Source organism: Amphiprion ocellaris, chromosome 10, assembly GCF_022539595.1.
Source record: "Amphiprion ocellaris isolate individual 3 ecotype Okinawa chromosome 10, ASM2253959v1, whole genome shotgun sequence".
Taxonomy (NCBI): domain Eukaryota; kingdom Metazoa; phylum Chordata; class Actinopteri; family Pomacentridae; genus Amphiprion; species Amphiprion ocellaris.
Window position 1 is genome coordinate 32,413,644 of NC_072775.1, and position 23,628 is coordinate 32,437,271.

The following is a 23,628-nucleotide window of genomic DNA, read 5'->3' on the forward strand; positions in this document are numbered from 1 at the left end:
TGTATTGATGTGTTGTTTTTAATCAGTAAAAATATTGTTGTTTTACAGATGTTTGCCATGTTTTGAAAGCAAAGTCTGCATATTTATTTTATTACAGAAAAATAGAGAATATTTTTATATAGCGAAAACCACAGAAAATAATATTAATTCAGATGTTAACTATAACTATATAAAAAAACCAAACCAAGCATTCATATCAAAAATCTGTATTTTTACAAATAGTAATTCTTTTACAAGAAAAAATTTGCATATTAAAGAATAGAAAAATAGAAAAGGTTTGTTTTCGTTGCAAAAAACACAATAAATATAAAAATTCTATATTAATTTACACGGTGATTGTAAAAAAAAAAAAAAAAAAAACAAGCAGTGAAGCTGTAAATAACATCCTTCAGATCAGAAATCTGAAAAATCTAAATCAGAAATCTGTATTTTTCCAAATACTAATTCATTCTTTTACAAAATTTGATTGTGAAATTATATTACATTATTTCATTGTGTTATTTAAAAGCTAAATTCTGTAATTTAAGGATTGGAAATAGTAAAGACATTTTTATCTGTTAAAATTACAGAAAAAATAATTCATTTTCACACTGATTGTAAAAAAAGTGAACAAATAACACTTGTACTTTACAGAAATTGTAATCTGTACTTACAACATTTGCCATTAAAATTACACAGCTTTACTGCATTAAAAAAGTAAAAATATTGTTTTTTATTGATGTTTGCCATTTTCTAAAAGAAAAAAAATATGTATATTAAAGGATAGAAAAATAGGAAATATGTTTTCATCTAATAAGAGCATTAAAAGCATTAATTTACATGCAGATTGTAAAAAATAATAAAATAAAATATATAATAAAAAATAATAATTATTATATTTTTGCAACATTTAAATGAGCAAAAATGTAATAATTTCACAGACATTTCACAGTATTTCAAAGAAAAAAAATATATATTAAGGATAGAAATTTGTAAATAATATATCTGTATAATAACAGGAAAAGCATTAATTTACATGTTGACTGTAAAAAGGAAAACAAAATAAAACAAAGCTTTAAATAATGTTCAGAAAAAAATCTATATTTTTGCAAACTGTAATTATCTCTTTTATAGCATTGGCTGTAAAATTACATGATTTTTGCTGCATTTATCTAAGCAAAAATAGAATTATTTCACAGATAGTTCACAATTTTGAAAGAAAAATTAGGTATATTAAGGACCTAAATTAGCAAAGAGTTTTTTGAATCTCATATAATAAAAGAAAAAAAACTTTTCAAAAATTTTTTTAACAAAGTAAAACTGTAAATAATATCCAGAACAGAAGTCTTTATTTTTGCAAATTGAAATTCACTCTTTTACAACATATGGCTGTAAAACTACATGGTAAATTAACAAAAATATTATTATTTCACAGATATTTCACAATATTAGAAAGAAAAATGAAAAGAAAGAAAAAATAAAACAACAGAAAAACTTATTCCAATGCTAATCGTAAAAAGAAAAAGTAGCAGCCGAACACAAGCGAAACCAAATCAAGTCTGATAAACTTGATGTTCTTATTTCATAAAAATCTGGTTTAGATGAATAAACTGAGCTTGAATTTCTCCTCAAACTGTGTCCGTCAGGAAAGTTAAATATCATCTTCGTGTCTGTCAAACAGAAAACTGTGACCTTTGTGACGAACGCTTTTCAGGATCTTACTTCCATCACTGCAGCTTCGGATGTGGAGAAGAAAATGAGCTTCATTACCTCGGAGCTGTCGGTGCACAGAGGTGCAGCAGACAATCTCCCCTCGCTTCTCTAAAGACTCATCACTGAGTGCATCAAAGTCTGTCTGCTCCCACACCTCCTCCACTCTCAGGCTTTAATAGATGCTCAGATTCTGGAATAAAGCAGATTTATGTCAGATGTAGTTTCTGGAACTCAACAAACACCGAGCCACAGCTGAGGACAGTAAACGGACAGCTAGAAGTTATTTCTTGTTAAAAGAACCAAATTTCTGGAACACAGTCTTGTACTTGAGTTTGAAAAAGATCTTATCAGAGCACATCGTTCCCATTCATGTGGACCATCGGTGACTTTCTCCAGCTTCTAGTAGTTTCAGTTGCCGCAGTTTCATCCATCAGCGACTTCTTACAGTCGTATGAACTGATTGATTGGACATATTGGAGTTTGGCAGCATGTGGTAAACTTTTCTAAACCTGACCAAGTGGTTTCGGTGATTAAAACATAACCAAACATAAAATCAAAAGTCAAAATCAGACTTTTAGAAACTACTGTCTAGTCAATAGGGAGCTTCTTGGCAAAAATAACATTCCAGAAACTACTCAAGTCTTGGCACCATAGATCAGTAAATCAATCAGTTTCAACTAGATTCCTCTTCAAACAAAATTTTGCCATTTAGGAGATGAAATGAATTGTTTGTGATTTTGATGTGGAAGCTTAAAATCCCTAAATTTGTCTTTAGTTTCCTGTTTATGCTGGACAACTCAACATTGGATTTTAATCATATCCTGTTCTTTAAAAATGGTAGCTTGGTCCACTTAGGACCTTTAAATGCATCACTGCTGTCGCACCATTAAAACATATCAGGTGTCATTTCTGTGATAAATCCTTATCTTCTAAGCATATTTTACAAAATTATTAAATAAAAATTGTTATTTTTTTGTTTCTGTTGTGATACGTCCCTCTGCTTCCATTAAAACATTTAATATGACTATTTTTGCCCCGTAACTCATGGATTTGTCTCGTGTCGGTTGTCATTTTGACAAGCTACACATAAAAAAAGATATAATGTGTAGAAAATACATCTTAACACTATAAAATAGCACCAGAAATATGTGCAAGTGCCACTAATTCTGAAATGGCTCACTCAGCCGTTTGACATTTTTCTTCAATGCAATGCATTCTGGATGATGGTGACCATTCAAGGTGCATTGTGGGATACTTTGAGTCCACGATATAGAGAGTAAGAGCATTATAAAATTACAAACACACTATATAGTATAGTTTTTGGCCACAGATATAAACTTCAGAACTCAAACTCAAGTCTCCTGGTTGAAAGTTTCCTGAGTTTTGGCTCCACTATCACAAAACTCCCAATTTAGGCTTTTAATTTCTGTAAATCACGGCTCCATCACCTATAAATATCCTGTCCCAATCCATCTACTTGGATGGAAATGATGTGCGCTGATAGCGGCTATTTATTGGAATGATACCAAACCGTTCAGCTGCAGCTGCAGAGAATCAGTGTTAAAACCTTTAGATTTATCAACCACGGGGCAGCATTTGGACGTCGTTACACCAAAACACTTTCATTTCAGTGCACTTATATCAAATGTGTCAGATACTGCTGTTAAACTTGTTTAATTTGTGTTGTTTTTGTTAAATTAACATGAGAAACCAAATATTCCAGCTGAATATTCTCATCACACGTCGTCTTCACTCTGTTCAAGATCAACAGCACCATTAAATAGTCACGTCTCCTGTGCTAAACTGCAGGTGTTGTGACACAGAAATGAGGTTTTTGTGTATTTATGTGTAAACAAAAGAGCAGTAAATTGGATTCTGGTATCTGAATATCATCTGGTCGTGATACTCGGAGTGATGAATCAGCTTCGTGACTTGAAGTACACGTGGAAATACGCCAACAGCTTTTAAAAACATTTAGCTGCCAAATGACTTGATATTACCTCAAGAAATGACATTAGCAATATTTCTTAAAGGACAAGGGTGGAGAGCTGAAAATGCACAGGAGGCAAATTGTTATCTTAATTAGTCTCAGATATATTATTCTAATTAAGCAGCAGAGGTTTGCAGTAATGACAGTTTCTTCTTATATCTTTTTGCGTCACCAAATTACACTCCTTCAAACTCAGCACACACCTGCAGCGGAGATAAAGGCTTCCTGGTGTGAAGCTGTGCAGCATACTTCACCAAGCACACCTGGCCACAGGTGTCCTCCCTCCTCACCGACGCTGGATGACATTTGCAGCGATGGATGCGTTTGGTCTCTCTGTCTTCCCGTGAACAGACCGACTACCCAGATGGCAGCGGAGTCACTCAGTCACAGCTCTTATCTTTGAAAACTGCTGGAGTCTGCAGGTTGAAAATACCTGCCGCTGCCGCCTTTCATACCCAGAGAAGGCAGGTCTGAGTGTGTTTGAGAAGCGGCTACAGAGACGAGTGTGTCGACTTGTACAGTTGTGAGAATTAGTATTGTGTGAGATCTGCGATGAGCCGAGTGTGACGAACTCTAATAGCTCTCCAACACGTCCGTCTGAACACGCTGCTGCTCGTAGCGTGTTGTGTATGTGTGTTTTTTTTCCCTTTCCGTCCGTTTTATCTCTGCCTCCGTTATCACTTCCAAGCTCTTCCTCTCCACCGCCGACGCCGCTGGAGCGAGACAGATTGAGGAGGAAGTTGGTCGAAAAATGGCATCGACGGAAAAGTTCTGCTCCGGGTGGTGAAACTCTGACGCTCAGACCTTCAGCAAACACAGAATACGACGGTAGATTAGAGCTGGTCCGTGAATTGAGGAGGTCACTCAAGCTAACAAGGCTAATAGATGATAGCACGTCTACATTAATTATAGCCGCGTGACCAAAGAAAAAAACAGATCTACCATCCCGCAATAAACCACCACATTTGTTGAAGCAGCATATTACAACTTGTGGTTAGATTTCACTGTAGTGGACACAGTAGTTAGTAAACAGGGTGTCCCTAAAGTCTGGACAAAATCTCATTTATTATAATCTTTTTGCCACCGCAGATTAAATATGGCTTTGCTGAAAGAAGAAGAGTTAAACTGGTACTTGGAGGATCCAATCCAATCCAATCCAATCCAATCCAATCCAATCCAATCCAATCCAACTTTATTTATAAAGCACTTTAAAAACAACACTGTTGACCAAAGTGCTGTACACAGTGAAAGAATACAAATAGTGCGAGTACAAAAATAAGACACAGGTTATACAGTAAAAGTCAGCTCTAAGCTGAGCCATACGCCAAGTTGAAAAAATATGTTTTTAGAAGCGATTTAAAAGTAGGGAGTGAATCAGCCAGTCTGATATTTAGTGGGAGCTTGTTCCAAAGTTTAGAAGCAGCCACAGAAAAAGCACGATCGCCTCTCAGTTTCTTCTTGGCCTTAGGCACCACCAGTAGAGCTTGATCTGCCAACCTCAGTGAGCGAGAAGGGTTGTAGGTAACAAGCAGTTCAAACCATGAAGGCATTTAAAAACAAAAGAAGTTTAAAATCAATATGGAGGTGCACGGGGAGCCAGTGGAGGGATTGGAGGATGGGAGTTACATGATCACATTTTTGCGATCCTGTTAAAAGGCGAGCGGCAGCGTTCTGAACCAGCTGTAGTCTTGACAGTGAGGTTTTGCTGAGTTCTGAGTAATGATAATTGCAATAATGTAAGCGAGTGGTGATAAAAGCGTGGATCAAAATTTCAAAGTTGTGATGAGATAAAAAAGGCTTCACTTTGGCAAGTTGCCTCAAATGATAAAAGCTTGACTTCACAACAGCACTGATCTGGGCATCTAATTTAAGAACTGAGTCCATCTTTACACCCAGATTCAACAGGGCTTACAGCTTGGGTTAAAGAGCCGAGCTCAGCTTTGACCACCCGAGTAGAGTCAATGGGAACAAACAGAAAAACCTCAGTTTTTTGCTCATTGAAATGCAAAAAATTGTAAGCCATTTACAATTTTACTTTTTCAAAGCATTCAAGAAGGGACTTGGACTGTTTTAAAGGCAAATAAATTTGGCAGTCATCTGCGTAAAAATGAAACAACACATCATGTTTATGCGGAACTGACCCAAGAGGCAAAAAGTACAATGAAAAAAGTAAGGGCCCAAGAACTGACCCCTGTGGTACGCCACACGTCAGAGGGGCCACAGTGGAATCAGAATCCCCAACTTGGATGGAAAAGCTTCTGTTGGACAAATACGATTTCAACCAGGCTAAAGCTAGACCTGTTATTCCCACCCACTTCTCCAACCGTGACAATAAAATCTGGTGGTCCACCGTGTCAAAGGCTGCTGTTAAGTCCAGCAGGAGAAGAGCAACAGTATGACCTGAATCAGAAGCCCGAAGAACATCATCAAAAACCCTCAACAAAGCCGTCTCAGTACTGTGTCCAGTTTTAAATCCTGATTGGAAGACCTCAGAAATTCCATTTTCATTTAAAAATGAGCTCAGCTGAATGTGCACAATTTTTTCCAAAGTTTTGGACACCAAAGGAAGTTTGGAAATCGGCCGATAATTGGAGAGTTCCTGTCGATCAAGGTTTGATTTCTTTAACAGAGGCTGGACGACTGCATGTTTGAAACACAAAGGGACAACACCATTGGCCAAGCTGCCATTAACAATATCCAGGACAAAAGGTGCCAATGTCGGAAAGACCTCTTTAAAAAGACGAGGAGGAATCACATCAATGGGGGAGCCTGTAATTCTCATTTCACTGAAAACTTGTTCTAAAAGATGCAGGCTAACAGGTTCAAACTGATTAAAACAGCAGAATAAGTTACTGATGTGGCGGGGTCATATGCAAGACAACTTATAAGGGCTCTAGCGCTCTCCACTTTGTGAATGAAGAACTGCAAAAAATCCTCACACACTTTCGATGGGTCCTCGGGACAGTGGGGTTCTGGAGCACTGAGAACTGTTTCAATAGTGTCAAAAAGAACACGTGGGTTGTTACCGTTGGAAACAATGATGTCAGAAAAGTGTCTGGTTTTTGCATCTTTAACGTTTTTTTGATAGGAATGCCAAATATCTCTCAGATTCTGAAAAGACACATGTAGCTTATCCTTCTTCCATTTTCTGTCTGCCTTTCTGCATTCACGTCTGGCAGCGTGCGTAACGTCATTCAACCAGGGTTCAGACTTTGATTTAGACAGCCTGAATTTCACAGGAGCAACAATGTCTAATGCAGCTCTGCAAGCGGAATTGAAACCAGCGCAAAGATCATCAATGGATCTGTTTAAACAGAGAGAGTCATTTATGTTCAGAACACAACAAAAGTGCGCAGCGGTGGAAGGGTTAACCATACAGCCACGACGCACAAGCGCGCACAGTTTGGATATGGCACAGGACAGGGGAATTTCAAATAAAACAGGTGTAACCCACTCAAAATAGCCTAAATCTGGATGAACTTGTTTTCAGTTTTTAGATGTAATAGCCACTTTGAGCCAGCAGATGGCAGAGGGTAGCGCCGCAGCTAGAGAAAGAGTCAACGACAGCTGTAGGAGAAGCAGAGAAAGAAACGGAGCAAACCAGACCACACGGAGTGTATTAGCGAGAGAAACGAGTGAACTTAAGGACTCTTCTGAACAAACGGTATTTTACAAAGAGTTACAAGGAGTAACTGGTCGAAGTTCTGTCAAGGATTTAGAGGTTTTGTTTTCCTATTCTCCGGTGAGTATTGTTAAGAACATTACATGCCGTGCTAGCTAATGTAGCTTAGCTGACGTAGCTACTGTATTACAAGGAGTAATATGGGATTGGCATGGATAAATGGTATTTGCTTGCTATTTTCTGTTGTTGATGAATATAGTTTGAAAGTTGCTGAGAGGACTTATTAAAAACCAATCGGAGAATGACTTGTGTTTTGCAAACTAAAGTACGAATCAATGGGATGAAGAAAAAATGCTAGTCTTGTTGCTCTGCATGATCTACATGTTTACAGCAAGTTAAATGGAATGTATTGCAACTTTGTACCTACCATAAATGTATTATTTTAGAACATTGAACAGTATAAATTCCAGATCTAGTGATGTATGAGATTATGAGATTATAATTAATGTTACCCTACTTATACAGGTTGTTTTTTTTTTTTTTTTATTTACCCTGAGAAACTGACAGGGAGAAAGGGAGAAAGAAGCTGAGTTTATTGTGCAACCCGCCGATGGACATACAGACGGACAAAGGACGTGCCACAGACAAACAGAGAGTACATCGCAGGTGTGCTGAGGGTCGCGTCGCCGATTAGGAGGATGACTTCATGTTCTTCAATTCATCGTACAGGTAAGCACTGAACAATCATCACACCACAGCCAAAGGAAAAAACACACTACCTGGGTAGATGGACTTTGGTTTCAATTTATTTAGTTTGTTATTTTGTCAGAGCTCTGATTTTATTTTGTTTCTTGTTTAATTTTCTCTACAAACTGAACATATTGAGAGGTCAGGGAAAATCCGAGTTTCCCAACTTACAGGACGATATAAAGGGAACAGCTGAGTTTCCCAACTTAAAGAACAATATAAGGGAAAGGACAATTTAACTCTGAATCCTAACGAACTGAATCCTACTGGACTAAGGAAGGTTTTCAATTCACTTGAAGTGTAGTTATCATAAAATTTCACAAAAGGTATGAAACTGCATAAGGTTAAGTGTTATTGTTAAATAAAGGCCGGCTATATGTTCAAACAAGCGTTCAAATATTTTCCTCTACCCCTCCTTGAAAAGTACCTAGGTTAAGTGATCGTGGCGCTTCCTACAGCGTACAAAGGAAGTGCTACACAGGCAGATGATCAGCGATCACAAATCTCAAGGTTAGAAACGGTAAGACCATGAGTAAGAACAAGATCGAGAATGTGGCCATGTTCATGTGTGGGGCCAACAGCACTGTGCAAGATTAAAACATTCCATCAAATTTAAAAAGTCGTTCGCCAGTGGCTTTTCAGGACAACACACATGGATATTAAAGTCCCCAGTAATGAGAATGTGGTCATACACTGGTACAAATTCAGCTAGAAAATGCGAAAAGTCACTAATGAAGTATTTGCTGTAATTAGGTGGCCTGTAAATGACAGTGCACAACACCGGGAGCGCAGGATGGACATATGGAAAGATAGCAGATGGATTTAATGCACGTCATCCAAGGAGGATTCCACTTTTGCTTTTCCACAGTGGCGAAGGAGGTGAAAAAGTTTACAGAAATGGGCAGTGTCATGGACAAACCCCGTTCTGGATGACCAAATGTATGAGCATAAACTAAAGAACTGGTGATGGCTAAAATTCATGCTAGCCCCAAAAAATCACTTCCCTAACCCTGACCCTACTAACCCTAACCCTATTATTCAACATATCCATCCTTCATGTCTACTGAGAAGTACCAGTTCAACTCTTCTTCTTTCAACAAAGCCATTTTTATTCTGTGGAGGCAAAAAAAATCTATGAAAGAACCAACATGCATGATTGTTTTTGGGTGTTTTTTTTTTAGGAGTCACTGGAAACTCAAGACTGATATGATGCACATGGTCTTTACAAATGTATGTAAACCTTTACAACTGTGAAAAGGCAACTGGTTTCTCACGTGAGCCTTTAAACAGCTTTTACTTGGATGTTTTTCTGATCATAAGCAAGCAGAAATACTCACTACTGTAAAAATAGTTGCATAAAATTATATAATATCAGTAATTAAAGCACATCTTGAGTAAAAAGTAGGCTTAACGAATCGATATCATCTCAGGAAAAAATTAAAAAAACTGAATAAAATGGGGAACTTTTTGCACATCTATTTCATGAGACTGGTGCAAGTCAGTTTTCAAATTCTTGGTTTAAATTCCAATCAAAATATAGATTATAGCCACTCTGTGTGATTGATTTATGTCTGACTTACCACTGCTACACTGTATGGAGTTAAATCAAATCAAAGAATAACACTCTCTACATTTGCAACAACAAACAAGGATTGAACAATCCTCATCTGTGCAAAACACTTTTTAAAATGCACCTGCATGAACTAAAGCACTGCAGGAGTCTCCACCTCGAAACGAACAGAAGACTTTGTGCAAATCCTTCACGTCCACCAGCAGCCATCAGATCCATCACAGTCCCATTCTCCTCCTAATTCTCCCACGTGCACGTCAGTTTTGGTCCTGCAGCCGCACATCATTTTTAATTATGCAAAACAGTCCATTCTCGTCGCGCGGAGGAAAGCAATTTTTCTATGCAAATGGTTAAATTCCCTGCGAGGGCCGCCGTTGGAGGCGCGCTCATAAACGTGCTAACGATGAGTGACGGCGGCCGATATTGGGGTCACCGAACGTGCGACACCGATGAAAATGATCAACTAAATGCCAGAAGTGTCCTCGCGACGGCTGAACTGGGCAGAGGAGATGGAACAGGGAGAACAGCCGTGGCCATTAGTAATCCAATTGGAGGAGGCCGTAATGAAAGAGATCAGAGGAGGGATTCGAATTACAGAAGTTTCTTTTTTTTTTTTTCCCCATCAGGTGACGCGGTAATCAGTAAAATCCTGTGCAGTAAATATACCTGATCCTTACTGGCTTGTAAATGTCACTGAAACTGGGCTCGTTTGACCCTTTGACCCGCCCTCATTCACCTTCATTCTCAACATTACACACCAGGAGAACCACTTCCTGTTTGGCATCCGCACTCGAATTCCGGCGACAAACTAGGAACAAAATCAGTGCAAAAAAAGAAAGAAGACTAGACTAAGTCTGTTGCTTCCACTCCAACTTCTTTGTGCAGTTTTAATCCAAGGAGTCACACAGAGTTTATGTGTGGATTGTGCGCTAAAATATGCCGTTCAAATCCTTTGGTTGCAGCTTTTCCTCAGCAGCACAAACAAAGTAAACACACTCAGACTGCAGACGAGTGAAAACTGTTGGATTCATGGAGACTGAAGTGATTCTTTCTGCTGGAGGCTGAATGACGGAGAGGAAAGCTGTTGGATCTGTAGCTTTGGAAACTGTGATGCAGCAGGAATTAGGACGACTGGAGACGAGTTGTTCTGAAAATATTCTGGTTTTAGTGAAGCAAAACTATTAAATGTTGAATTCTTTGATCAGAAGTTCATTTATGATTCACACCTGTTACATTAAACCCCTCTCCGGTTGTTGATTTAACTCCTAAAAACTCATCTCTGTGTATTAAAGTTACACATTTAGAAGTTTTTCTTTCCATTAAAATGATCTCGTCATGCACTAATGGTTTAGATAGAATCTACACTGTTGTGTCCTTGGCTTGAGCACACCAGCCCACCATCGACAGCTTCTAACTTGCAGAAAAAAGCTAGTACAACCACAGAAAACAGCATTAATTTACATATTAACTGTAAAAAATGCATTTAAATATTTTTTTAAAAGGTCCAGTTGAAAAATCTGTATAACGTATTTTTACAAAATGGTAAATTATATTCAAAAGATCTAAATTATTTTCCAGATATTTTAAATTGTTTGCATGAAATATTATGTATATTAGGAATTTAAAAAATGCTAAATGATTTTTAACTTTTGTTTTACAGATTGTCCTTGTTACAGATAAAAGATATAAAAAAATGCAGAAAAGAGTAGAAATTTTTATGTTGACTTGTACAGTCAGAGAACAAAACAAAGTTACATCACCAGTTTGTATTTTCACAGATAACAAATTCCTTGTGTTACAATGTGTGACCACAAAATGAGACTTTTCAACTGTATTTAAATCAACAGGAAAAAAAAGAATAATTATTTTACAGGTATTAGTGGTTATTTTCACCTTTTTAAATGTGTCTAATTTTACAGTAATGCACAGTGAAAGAACAAAATACTATTTGTAAATCTGCAGATTTTGACACAAACATTATTTACAGTTTTTACCACTGTTTTGAAAATCAAAATGTAAATTAATGCTTTTTAAAAGTGATTTTTCAAGATATTATCTGAAAACAGGGAACAAAAATCTGAAAAATAAGAGTTTAAACATTTATTGGCTACTTTTCAACCTTTATATATATGTCAATTCCTCCAGGATTTTGTGGGCGTTTTTCCAGATTGTTGTGGCCTGAAATGCCTGAATTCGCAGCAGCTTTCCTAAAAAATTGCGATCTAAGTTGCGATGTTTCAAGCGTGTTTGGTGCGATGAAAATGCGAGAGACAGTGACGACTGCTCAAAAGTTGCATTTTATTCAGCTTTTAGAGCATGTTTCAACATTTTAATTTACAATATTTATTGCTAAACTAATTCTTTAACACACTCCAACCCATTTACACAAAAGTTCCAATACAACAGAAATTTGCAGCAGCCAGATACTGGTTTAACATGAAGGGGTTGGTAGATTTAAGGCACTAAATGATCATTTACTATTGACTGAATCACATTTGGACATATCTGTCAGTGGCTTAAAAAGTTAATTTCACATCCTGGTACACATGTATTCACACACATACGCTCACAGCTTGTCACGTCAGTTAACGAGAAGCACTCATAGAGGGCAGTTCTCCACCAAGACTATTCATTTCCTGACCTTGCTGAGCACAGGTGTGTGTTATTCATGTGTACGTTATGTACAGATACCAAATCACGTGACCTAAATATGTAGCGGGCGGCGGGAATTGATGGGACTCAGAAACACCCCACAATTCTTCCTTGTATCATTTCCAATAAGTCCACAGCGGTGGATTTGCAGTAGGATCGTAATGATGTGATCATCAGCAGGCAGCTGCGGTAGTGTTTATTTGTTGTCATGGTTACCGTGCCACTATCAGACGCTGTGCTGCTATCTTAATGGGAAATCTTTATCAAATCCGTGGATCCAGACTTAAAGCTGCATCACTGCCAAAATCTAATCACTTGGTCCTTGTGTCATTTCTGATCTTCCCTGAAAATTTCATCCAAATCCATTTGTCTGTTTTTGAGTAATGAAGCTAACAGAGGAAGGATTCACGTACGCCGATCGTCACGTAACTGATTGATCTAACTCGCCTTCATTCTTTCAGAGCTCCAACAGATCTGGATGCAACAGTTTCCATCACGGTCATTTGTCTGGTCTGTGGTCCGCTCGTTTCAACCATTCTCCTAATATATTTCATGGCAGAGAAGTGTTTATCAATCAATGATTTAAAAACATTTTTTTGAATTCCACCACAATGTTGCACAGGTGTAAAACAGTTTACCTCCGCTTTTGTGAGGAACATCAGGGAATTGTTTTGCACTGTCTTTAGCAGTAATTTTTGTTGGTGAGATGTTTGTAACCTTAAAAAGTTTATTGAAATCATTAAAGTAGATTTTCTACATTATGTGTCCAATGTTTCGTTGCCAAAACCTGAAGACTTCTGTTCATAATTGTGGTAATTTTTTACATAACGCATAAAACTCCTTTCTAAATAATGTGGAAATTATTTGGTTGAAGATAATTTCACCAGACGTTGTTGTAAACTAAAAACTGTTTCTTGTTGAGCCAAAGCATATTTTTTTCGATTGTACTGAATGTTTGAAATAAAAACATTCATTTTACGTTTTTTAAGTTTTTAGGTGTAATTTTTTGTACAAATTACTCTTATTTGACAGATTTTCCCTGTTTTACTAAAATCCAGAAAATATCAAGAAAAATCACATTTAAAAAACACATCAGTTCACATATTAACCCTAAAAAAATTGGACAGAACTGAAAATGATCAACTGCTATTTTACACATTTTCTCTTTTAGTTTCCTCATCAAATAATTCCTATTTTGCACTGTTTAACTTTGACTACTTTTATTAAAAATAGATCTGGAATCATAATTTAAATCAGCACAGTTTAACTTGAATAATTAATGCAATAAAATAGAATTTAAATCACAATTTAATTTTGCATTGCCTAATTTAGATAATTACATTTTCTGAAGTAAAATTTGACATGCAAAATTTGAGTTTGCATTAACTTAAATAATTTATTTTAAAAAATCTAATTTGAATTCATATGGTTAAACTTCAATAATAATTATTATTAATTCAATAAAAAATGGAATCTGAATCATTTGTTTTGCAGTTTAACTTGAATAATCATGTATTTTTAAAATAATTTAAATCATGAATTGAAGTTGTATTGCTCCACTTAAAGAATTCTGTTTTAAAATTTTAATTTCAATCACATAATATGAATTTGTGCTAAATTAAATATGTTTATTAAAAACTGAAATTGAATAGAATAGAGAATGCGGAATAGAAGACGGCAACTAATTCAAGCTGAAGTAAACTCCACATGAAAACAAAACAATTCTATGGAAGTGGTTCAGAAGTGATTTAAAAGAAGGCAGCTTGTTAAACAGAGTTCAGAATCAACAAGTTTGATGTTTGTTAGGTTTTTTATTTTTACTTTGTATTTATAAAAATATAAATAAATCAGCCCTTCATCGGTGCTTTAGTGCTTTTTTTGTTAGGTTTTTTTTTTTTTTTTTTTAATAACAGCAGCTCTGATGAAGTATTTCTGAGCCCAGATGATGGCTGTATAAACTCTGAGAGATATGACCATCATGTATCTGGAGATCAGAGGGAGACCACAGATCTGCTCTGGCTGCTGAAGATCATTATCATCATCATCAGTATCATCATATTCTACTCTTGCACAGCATAGAAAGATCCTCACAAACCTCTTCCACTCGGACTTCTTCTTTTCCTTCTCCCTGTCTGTCTTTTCAGCTCTGGAAGCTCCTCTTCTTTTTCTTCTTCTTTGTTTTCAGCAGGAGCCTCGTCTGCTGTGGTTTCTCCAGTTGAGGAACATCTGGTTTCCGTCTCCGTTACCTGGCCGGTCTGGGAGACGTCCACTTTATTGTCCTCAAACTCTTTTTCAGAATCATCAGTTTCGTCTGAATCATATGAAGACTCCACAATGTCTGGACCTTCTAAGCTTTGGGCTGAAGCCTCCCTGGAAGCTTGCTGCAGCTGTTTCTGGGCCTCCTGCAGTTTGGCCATCAGCTCCTGGTTCTTTTCTTGTTCCTCCTGCAGTTTGGCCGTCAGCTCCTGGTTCTTTTCTTGTTCCTCCTGCAGTTTGGCCGTCAGCTCCTGGTTCTTTTCTTGTTCCTCCTGCAGTTTGGCCGTCAGCTCCTGGTTCTTTTCTTGTTCCTCCTGCAGTTTGGCTGTCAGCTCCTGGTTCTTGTTCCTTCTGCAGCATGTCTTCCAGGTGGTCCACCTCAGACATCCAGATGTTGATCTGGCGGGTCATGGACTGCTGCTTGGTCCGGTACTGGTTCACTTGGAGTTTCAGGTCTTGATGTATTTTCTGCTGAACTCTGAGACGGTTGTTGTCCTCCATCAGTTTGTTCCGGGACTCTGCGAGCTTCATCCTCAGAGAGGATGAGAATTTGGAATTTTCCTCCAACTAGAGTGGGTGGCTGACTAGAACTATTTCATTTTTTTTTTAAATAAAGTGCAGCTAACCTTGTGTCTTTCTCACAGTTTCTGCTCTACATGAACAATTAAAACATAGAAATGGAGGTACTTCTGTCCTCTTCCACCCAGTGTGAGTCTCACTGCTGTAGGATTTATGGTTTTTTCATAAATCTCCTCAGAGCTCAGAGTGTGTTGACCAAAACTCTCACTGACTCCCATTATATGTGAGCTCTAAAACCAGAAACGGTGTCTCTAACCTGCCACCAAATCTGTAGAAAACACAGAACAGACACAAAATTACATCAGAATGTTCACAACTAGATTCTGCTTCTCACAGTGACAGAATTTTTAAACTATGACTCACAGTTTTTGAACTGTGATGGTTTGTTCGAGGGTCCAATCCACTAAGTGATGCTGGAAATCTGGAGTACATTTGGCAGTGAGCTAGTTAGCAGTACATGCTAATGTTAGCCGCTAACATTAGAGCACATAAACACTGGAAAAATCTTGTGCTTTCATGATGAGTTGTTTAAATATTAAGTATTCCCTATATTAAAATACATATATTATAGCATTTAGAATAAAATGTTTAAAATAATTTATGTAAAATGTTGCGAGATGAACTAGTTTCAGGAGCGTTTTTACCTGATTAATCCATCCATTGAATTTATTTCATTTCTGATGTTTTTTGTAATTATTACTCAACCAAGGAATGCGGTGGAGTTATGTGACAATCAGCGTACTTTGGCTTTCTGTGTGCAACATTACTCAAAAAAGGATGGATTTCGATGAAATTTTCAGGGAAGGTCAGAAATGACACAAGGACCACCTGATTAGTTTTTGGCAGTGATGCAGCTTTAGTCTGGATCCACGGATTTGTTAAAGATTTCTATATCATTGCCAGATAGCGACACAGCATCACTGTAACCATGACAACATGTCTGGATGTTCAAACCATAAACAAGGAAGTGAATTCGGTGATGTACGTGCATTATGTTTGGGCTGGGGACTGCTATGATTGGTGGAACTCATGGGAGGCGGGCCAAAATTGCGGAAAAATTGTGGCGATTTGACAAAATTGCAAGGTTGCACAGAATTCATGGAGATTGGTTGAATTTGCGGGAATTGGTGCGATCGCAACATCGTGACTGAGCGACTCCTCCACACAGCAGACACGATATTCGAATCCCATGAAGCTGCACACGAACAAAACTCCTACAGCTGCTCTCTGCTTTCACGAATGATTTCAAAACAAACATGACGGCTGCCTTTCAGGGAACTTTATTTACCACCGGTGGAAGAAATGACGATGTTTGACGTGCAGCAGGGCAGATGTGATTTTCCACCAGCCTGCTGGGGTGTCTTGTTTAGATGTAAAATAAAGTCGACTACTCTGAGAATAATGCTGCCATCGGAGTGGGAAAGAAAAGTCGAAGCAATTATATATTTTTTCTTCTCCTGTTTCTCTCATTTGAAAGTTCCCACAGTAATTTATTTGCCGAATGAGTTCCATGACCTCTCAAGCCCTTAAAAACCTGTTAAAATCCCTATTGTACAGTTTTAAATGTGCCTACGTGTCCAAAGGAAAATAAACACTCATTTCCTCGTTCCTGAAAACTGAATTTATTTATTTACTTTTTGCAGCACTGGCAAATGACAAGACGGTAATAAGAAATAATGAGCACTTTAAACCTTGTATTCTTTGGAGGAACTTTTTGTGCATCAAGGACCAAAATTCAGCAGATGTTTGGACTTGAAAAAAAGCATTAATTAATTACAGTTACGGTGTGAAACTCTTCTGTGGATGTGTTTTTTTAAAGCTTTCATTTTAATAAAATTACCTCAGACTGCTCAGGGTTTCTGTGTACGCCACAAAAAATGAAGCCATCATTTTTGAGAATAGCTCAATTAAACAGGAAGTAGACTCAAAGCATGACTAGTTTTCAAACTTACCTGAGTTTTTGGTGAGTTTGTTTGAAGGTTTGGTCCAGATTTGGTGAGAAGAAAATGCTTGGATTCGAGTAGCAATGTGATGGAAATCAAAAATGCCACGGAAACGACTGTCAGGTTGTGTGTTGAAGGGTTGAGTAGCGTAATAAAAGCAGGTGTAGATGGGTGACAAAGAAAAGTTAAGCTTGTTGTGTCTCCATTGATGTTCAAATTATGAAAAAAAGGTGATGTGAAAAAAGTCAAATCCCAAAGTCTATTTATATGAGAGTGGGGTAAGATGAGGCAGTTTTTACTTGAGGTGTCGATACAGTAATGTCTAGAAATAAAACACGTACGTATACTTCAGGATGTGGGGCATCCCTGGGGGTAATTGGTTTGGATTTAAAATAAACTGTTTTTAAAATACGGCTTTTCAAAAAAAAAAAAAGAAGTGTTTTCTTGTCTCAACTTTCCACCAGCAAGGGATAAACTGAGCCTTTGGAGAAAATATGTCGAGGTAAATTGTGCCATCAAATGTTGAAGTAAAATTGAAAATTTTATCCCACATATAACGCAATATCTGCTTCCGTTTGTTCATCCAAGACTTGCTGGGCAGATCCTTTTTTCTTGAGCCCTGTTCTGGTTACTTATTGTTGTTTTTTTTTGTCCATGAATCTCTTTGAAGTCATTCTGTTGATCTTCATCTGCCTCCTGACGTATGGGCTTCCCATTCTTTACTTCTGCTAGAGATCTCTCCAAATCCTTAAGAAAAGTTGAAGTCTGTCTGTCTTCCACTGGTCTCAAAATCAAAATGTCACATAATTTTGATTATAAAATGTAAAAATACAATATAGAATTACAGTAATGTCATTATTTACAAGTAATCATAGATGTAATCACCCGGACTGTACTTTGGCCTAGGCCACTTTATACCTGTTGACACATAAAGATTAACCCTTTGATGCATAACCTGGGTCAAAAGTGACCCAAATCCAATGGAAAATGGGTGTCTCCTGGTGTGGTCTATGCATCAAAGGGTTAAGCATGTTAAACTCCATCCATCCATCCATTAGCTATACACCGCTTAATCCTCACTAGGGTCGCGGGGGGTGCTGGAGTCTATCCCAGCTGACTCGGGCGAAGGCAGGGGACACCCTAGACAGGTCGCCAGTCTGTCGCAGGGCTACATATATAGACAAACAATCACTCACACATTCACACCTACGGGCAATTTAGAATAATCAATTAACCTCAGCATATTTTTGGACTGTGGGAGGAAGCCGGAGTACCTGGAGAAAACCCACGCATGCACAGGGAGAACATGCAAACTCCATGCAGAAAGATCCCGGCAAAGCCGGGACGTGAACCAGGGACCTTCTTGCTGCAAGGCGAAAGTGCTAACCACTACGCCACTGTGCAGCCCTCATGTTAAACTCTTAATTATTAAATGATGTTGTTTTTTTTTTGTTTTTTTTTTTTCTTCTTTTTTTTTTTTGTTGTTTTTTTTTTTAACAAAGACGTATGTTCAGCAAACAAATCACTATGAAAGAACATAACTAGAATGTCCTTGAGCTAATTACAACTGAAAAAGTTCATATCAAAGGAAAAACTGAATTGAAAACCAAGAAAAATGTATGCTGTAAGTAAAACATTATCAAAGAATGTCTGTGTAGTTTCTCATTCATCCAGGTCATGGTTATCCAAAGTTGTTTAAATCAATCCAACTGGACTTTAAGAAGGTTCCTTGATTACAAGGAACCTTCGAAACTTTGGATTATCAAAGAATATCCATGTTGGCTGGTGTTACTTTCAGTCGTTTCTGTATAACAGATTTCAGTAGAATATCTCTTCGTATTGTCTTTGATTTGTGCTTAAATTAAGATTGACTTGATCTGTGGTCTTTTAATCAGTCCTTATGTCAGTATGTTATGTCTTTGTATTTTTGCCCAAATATGTGATGTAATCTTGTTTTTCCATGTGGTATGTTTTGGCCTGGAGAGGTATATTCTGGGCTATTGGCTATTCCAGCCCCCTGGGGTTTAAACTACCCAGGTATTCTTTGGCTGAGGGGGTTAACCTGACCTGTTACACCTGACCTTCTGGCTTAACTACTTTCTACGATGTTTTTAGGAACTTGAGTTGGGTTCCCAGGCCCACCATCCCATCATCTACCTGCCTAGGCTTTCGGTCAAGGATTTGGATGTCGTCTTAAATTCACAAATGTGGTTTCACCTCTGGATGGTCAACGGCACTGCAGATGGACTACAGAAATCCTAATTAGCTCTGTGTTGTTGGTACGTACAATACTTTTTCTATTATGAGTTCTGTTAAAGACGGGTGGCTGAATTAAATATCAAATGTCAATGTTAATGGTCCGTGTATTTATCTGGTAATTGGATTTTCCGTTCTGAAACGGGTATTGAAAAACAAAAAACGAGTGGTTATTTGATTTTCGTTTTAAAATGCAAAAATTAAAATTGAAATACAAGGCGTTTTTCCTTTTCATCATCAAAAAAGGATATACGGAATTTTAAAAATGCTTTGATTTTCATTTTATATTTAGAATAACAAAAAAATAAAATCAGTAAGAGACAGAAACGAAAAAAGGTCCGTTTTTTTTTCATTTTCTGAGACCGGAAGTGGCCATCAGCAAGTGTGGAGCCAAACGACAAGATTCTCAGAGGGCGGAGCCAGAGAGCAGTGATTGGTCAGACCATAGATAATATAGAAGACAGCGCTAGCGTATCTAGTCTATGTATATCTATGGTCGGAACCTCTGGTAGCATCTCTGGCTGCTGTTGACCTTGTTTTTGGAGTAAAACACGGTAAGAAGATAAATACTTCTAACCAGCAGCGTTGTTTTGTTGTACGTTAAGTCAACGACTTGTGAAGAGTTGTGTTTTGTCGTGTTTGAGCAGTTGGTCTGGACGCGTTAGCTAGCTAAGCGGCTAAGTTAGCTAGCAGGCTAATTAACACAGGTGGCTAACTTACCGCTGAACACCTGTGTTAGTTGCTGCTGCAGCTGTCCTCATTATTAGAATGACCTTCTCAACCTGTATTTCTCTGCTGTGTATTTTAGCTTTTAAAAAAGTTATTTTACTTTAAGGTTAACTGAAACCCGTTCAGCTGCACTGAAGTTTAACATTCAGCTGGTTTGAATTAAACCACGCTTAACATTGTGCAACATTACCTCTCTGAATCTCCATAATTTCATTAAATTCCTTCTCTCTTCCACTGCTCAAGTTCAATCCAGTATATAAAATGACATTAATAGTGAATAAACTAACAACCAGCCATTGTATTTATTTATTATTGCATGTATTTGTAGTAAAACATGAGAGGAAACATCCTACTTTTGGATCTAGAACTGCACAAGCTGTTCATTTTCAGTCACCTGATGAGTTAAACTCCCCTTTTTATGTGAGGTTGAAGCAGAAAGTCTGAGTTAACAAAGAAAGTTGTTTATAATTTGCGATACCTGTTATCTCTGACTGAGGCTTTAGTTTTTGTTGAGCTGATTTACACGTAGAAACTTTGTTCAGGAGGATTTCTCAGTAGCTCAGAGGACAGGCTGCTTTTTACACAACCTTGTAAGAGAATGTCTGTCAATGCTTTCAACACAATTTAGAAACACAACACTTCCTAAACAGATATTTTGAGGCTGTGAGGTTGAACGTTTGAGAGTATATATGAAATAGTAACATACAAGTATCTGATTGAAGGAACTTCTGCAGAGTCCTGGTTCCAGAACATGATGATAGAATTATAGATAAACTTTAAAAAAAGCTGCCTGAGAGTCTACAGGTTTTTATGTTAGATTTCTTCAGTAATTTAATGAGTTGTCAGCAAAAATCAAGTGTTCATTTGATGAACTTAATTTCCTAAAACATCCAGAATTGGAGCTCATATCTTTGGCAGCTGTAAAGTTTCTGCTCCTTCAAAGTTCACAACACAATGAATTAATTCCTAAAACACTCTCAATGCTGGAGAACGTTTGTGATGCTGAAGCAGTGACCAGTTTTTCTGTTTCTTCTCTGGAGATGCACAATGAGGGACGTCTGCAGAGACTGAGAAAGAGTCTCACCACATCCTGACATGAGGAAAAAGACTTTATTGAAGACTACAATGAGAAAAACTATCAGACAGCAGACGGCTGCATTCAAGGTGAGCTCTGAACATTTGATCTGGAACAGGAATTCAATAACGGCAGCATGAGCTTCATTTCAGTCTGTAGCTGCTGAATTCATGGATGAATCATCTGGCACTAGAGAGGAAGACCATCAAACATCCACGTCAGCTGATGGAGGTCCAAGAGTCTCACCCAACAACCAACCTCCAGAGTATTGATGTTAGGAGACGTGCCGATGCTTCGAAGCATGTGCCGAGTAATGGAGGTGGCGTTTCCATGAAGCGCGTATCCAGGCTTGCTTCATTTAGAGGAGGAGCCAAAATGATGACGTCCGAAGCCTCGCTGCCTGCCTGAACCACGTGACTGCTTCGGAAAGTGGTTCAGATTTTGCCGTGAGGTTTGACAGCAACATAAACCCCTCAGGCTCCGTTCAGAATGTGGGTTTTTGATAGAGTTGCGGTCAGTTGAGAGTTTGAATAGCTTGAATACTAGAGTTTGGAGAGTAGAGAGTAGTTTTAGAGAGTAGAAAGATAGTTTGTAGATTTAGGAGAATGAGGAGAGAAGGATGGGTTTTAGGAAGGGGTCAGCTAGGAAGAGGAGGATTTCCCCTATGTGGGAACATTTTGATTTGATAATTCCTAATCAGGTAAGCTGAATCTAACATTACAGATGCATTAGCTTTGGTTATCAAGAACTGTATTTTTCACTGTTATTTTATTCAAAGGTGAGGTGTTTATTGTGTGTGTCAAAAAAGGAATCGTTTAAAACCAAATACTGTTGAGAAACTTATTTTTGAATGAAAGGAATAAAATGTCCCCCTTCCTGTGCATCGTTGTCCAAGTTACACAGCATATTCAGTACGATCTACCTAGTTCCACACTTTCACTGTCCTCTGCCTGCTTAAGGCCATGGCATTTTCTTAAAGTGACAGAAAAACATTACACAACCTGCCACATTATATGATACTACCATTTTGGGGAAAATTTACGCACACACACAATACATGAAAATAGATTTTATTCTACACGTGAGAATTTATCTACAGAAATTATTTGGTCATACATTTTCTTGTATTTCATAGTCATTCCCAACAGCCATAACCGATAAAAATTCAGTGCATCAGACATTATGTGGTTCAGATACAGCTGCCTGTGATTATACACCTGGCCAGCAGGTGGCTTTGTGTGCTCATTAAGCTTCAAGAAATGAACCGTTTCTCGAACCAATTGGCTCAAGTGGTTCAATGCCTCATGAGGCTTCATCTCACCATCACTACTACAGAGTGAAGACCTCCAATCTGATTGGACGGCCTCCTATTCAGCCACATGTGTGAACAAATGCCTCTAAGCTGATTTGTTTTCTAAAATAAATCTAGTTTGTGTCCCAATCAATGCTTGTGTGTTTGCTTCTTTACACCGCTGTTAACAGTTTAGGCTGTTAGATTGTTCCAGATAAGACAAGTACAAGATTCTTCAGAGCCGTTCTACCACGAGCCTGACAGGAAGAACTCCAACAGCTACTGAATGTTCCTGTGGTCCCCTCAAGGCTACAGGAGGAGTCCTACGAGGACGAGCCGGTCCACTTGATGGCGGCCAGTCGCTGTGGTTCAAAGCCAACACCGACTACATGGACTTCTACTGGACCACATGGAGGCCTTCAAACCGGACCAACAAGTTCAGCGACTCCCCTACTCGTGGGTCTGAGGATGCCGCCGAGCCTCGGTCCAGCCGGCCTCCTGTCTGTGGATGTTTGAGTGCTGAGAGGTTTGTGGATGCATGTGAACGTTCTGTGTTGAAACAGCAGCTTTGGACTCAGTAACACCGGGAAAAACCAAGAGCTCCTTTATTTGTGACTTCCACTAAAAAAAACTGATGAAAATAAGTTTGCCAGGGTTCTGACTGATAACAGATTATTAAATAATGAAAGTAATCGTTTAAATATTCCTTTAAACAATACTTTTAGGTCTACATTTCCTTTACACTGACTTCTTGGTATTTTGGGTGGAATATACCATTAAGCTCAATGTTCAAGGGTTCTTCTGGGAATATACCATTAAACCAACCTTTCAGGTAAATGTTCCAGGATGTTGGGTAGAATATACCATCAGATCAACCTTTTAGGTCTACATTGGAAGATTTTAGAGTAGAATATTACTCCAAACCATCCTTTAGGTCTACATTTAAGATGGAATACTCCTTTACACCAAGATTTTTTGGTCTACATTGAAGGATTTTAGGTGGAATATTCCTTTGAACGAACTTTTTAAGTTTATGTTCAAGGATGTTGGGTGGAATATACCATCAGACCAACCTCCAAGGTCTACAGTAGTGAATTTTAGGTGGAATATACCATTAAACTCACCTTTAAGTCCACATTGGAGGATTTTAGGTGGAATTTTCTTCCAAACCGTCTCTTAGTCTACATTTAAGGATGTTTAGGATGGTATATTCTTCCAAACCAACT

General features: G+C 37.9%; 1 long non-coding RNA gene across 2 annotated transcripts; it reads left to right on the plus strand.

The window, feature by feature from the left end:
• The first annotated feature begins 1,025 nt into the window (after nt 1–1,025).
• Nucleotides 1,026–23,619, plus strand: LOC129349851 (uncharacterized). Of its 2 annotated transcripts, XR_008603008.1 has the most exons (4): nt 1,027–7,424; nt 7,872–8,033; nt 19,167–19,330; nt 21,077–23,619. It is a non-coding gene; the product is annotated as an uncharacterized LOC129349851 (long non-coding RNA). The 2 variants fall into 2 exon arrangements; XR_008603007.1 differs by having other exon boundaries at nt 1,026–8,033.
• Nucleotides 23,620–23,628: the final 9 nt, after the last annotated feature.